The sequence below is a fragment of the Octopus bimaculoides genome, chromosome 16 (genome assembly GCF_001194135.2).
Source record: "Octopus bimaculoides isolate UCB-OBI-ISO-001 chromosome 16, ASM119413v2, whole genome shotgun sequence".
NCBI lineage: Eukaryota > Metazoa > Mollusca > Cephalopoda > Octopoda > Octopodidae > Octopus > Octopus bimaculoides.
The window spans coordinates 8,164,438-8,166,058 of record NC_068996.1 but is presented as its reverse complement, the minus strand read 5'-3'; the positions used below and the strand labels follow the sequence as shown (position 1 = coordinate 8,166,058).

The window sequence follows — 1,621 nt, the reverse complement described above, 5'->3', positions numbered from 1 at the left end:
AGATAGACAGATAGATAGATAGATAGATAGATAGAAAGATAGTCACGTCAGAATAATAGTAGACTTACTTGCAAAAAAGGACGTGTGCATTCAATAATGTAATAATACAAAGAATATATATACATGTATACACACATATATGTACATACTTACATCTACATGTGTATATACATGCATATCAGGGTACAGGACGTTAGAACAATAAACTACAGACAACGGAACGAACACATAGGAAAACGGAAAGCCACTTGGAATATCCCTTCATCAGCTAGATAGATAGATAGATAGATAGATAGATAGATAGATAGATAGATAAATATAAAATATCAGTCAGAAAGCCAATATGCCAAAGCTCTCAAATAAAGTCCCTTGTAATATTTGTTTCACTTGACCTTTCACAGACGATCCCTTGTCACTGGTAGCATCATAAATGCAGTGAACTTGCAACCAACGAAGCTAACAATCAGAAAATAGAATATCATCGCTAAATAAACCATGTTTCCTTACTGAAGTAAGAACTGCTCCCTCCTGGCAAGCATTAGTTTTATTTTTCGTTTTGGGATTTGGTTTGCAAGATTTTTTATGTGATTTCGTGTGTTGAAGCATATTCTGTTGTGTCTGGGGAGAGTCATTTTCTTATTGTACCTTAAAATTTAACACACTCACCAGTAAAATTTCCACTTATTTCTTATTTTAGGAAAATAAAAATAAGAAATAAGTGGAAATTTTACCGGTGAGTGTGTTAAATTTTTAAGGCACAATAAGAAAATGACTCTCCCCAGACACAAAAGAATTAGTTTTATTATTTCTCCAAAATCTAATTAAAATCACAAGCTTCTACATAAAAAAAGAAAAAAATAGTAATTATTTTGTTTTGTTTACAATGCTAAATACTTCTAATAAGAAATACAATGTAGATGGATCAAGTAAAAGTTCTTGCTATTTGGGATTATTTTTCCTCTTCTACTGTTCAAAGCAACTCTTCAAAACATCATCATCATCTTTTAAATATATTTGTTTTGAAGAAAAACAAAAAGAAAAAGACCTTTTTAATATGACAGTAAGACTATATTTAACACAGAAAGATGTAAATGTTGACATTTTATAACACACTTAAAACTGGCTTCCAGCATTACCATATGTTCACATAAACCATCGAATATACAAAGCCTTGAAACAGAAGCGAAAGACATAGTGAGACGGTGGGGAAAATGAAGAGGGTGAGAGAAAGTGAGAAAGAGGAGAAAGCAGGGAGTGGGAGGGAGAAATAACTAAATATATACAGTTCTATATTTAAGAGATGAGGAATTATTTACATTATTTACATTATCTACATTTGACGGATATTCGTCCTCATCTTGTTTGTTGTTAACACAACGTTTCGGCTGATATACCCTCCAGCCTTCGTCAGGTGTCTTGGGGAAATTTCGAACCTGGGTTCTCATTCCTATCGATGTTACTATTATTATTATTATTATTATTATTATATTATTATTATTATTATTATTAATCAGGTCGCTGATTAATCGAACTCGGAACCTTGGGGTTAGTAGCCCGCGCTCTTAACCACTACGCCATATGCCCGTGGGCAATTATGGGGTGAATTTTAAGGCTTATAAAT

The 1,621-nt window shown here is 32.5% G+C and overlaps 1 protein-coding gene and 1 long non-coding RNA gene across 4 annotated transcripts in view; one reads left to right on the top strand and one right to left on the bottom strand.

The window, feature by feature from the left end:
• Positions 1 to 1,621, bottom strand: part of LOC106882253 (stromal interaction molecule 1) — a 278,541-nt gene that overhangs the window by 190,079 nt on the left and 86,841 nt on the right. The gene's annotated exons all lie outside the window — the stretch shown is intronic.
• LOC128249589 (uncharacterized) overlaps positions 28 to 1,621 on the top strand; it is a 6,669-nt gene continuing 5,075 nt past the window's right edge. Inside the window, exon 1 of the long non-coding RNA XR_008265691.1 lies at positions 28 to 511. This is a non-coding gene — a long non-coding RNA (uncharacterized LOC128249589). The remainder of the gene's footprint in view (positions 512 to 1,621) is intronic.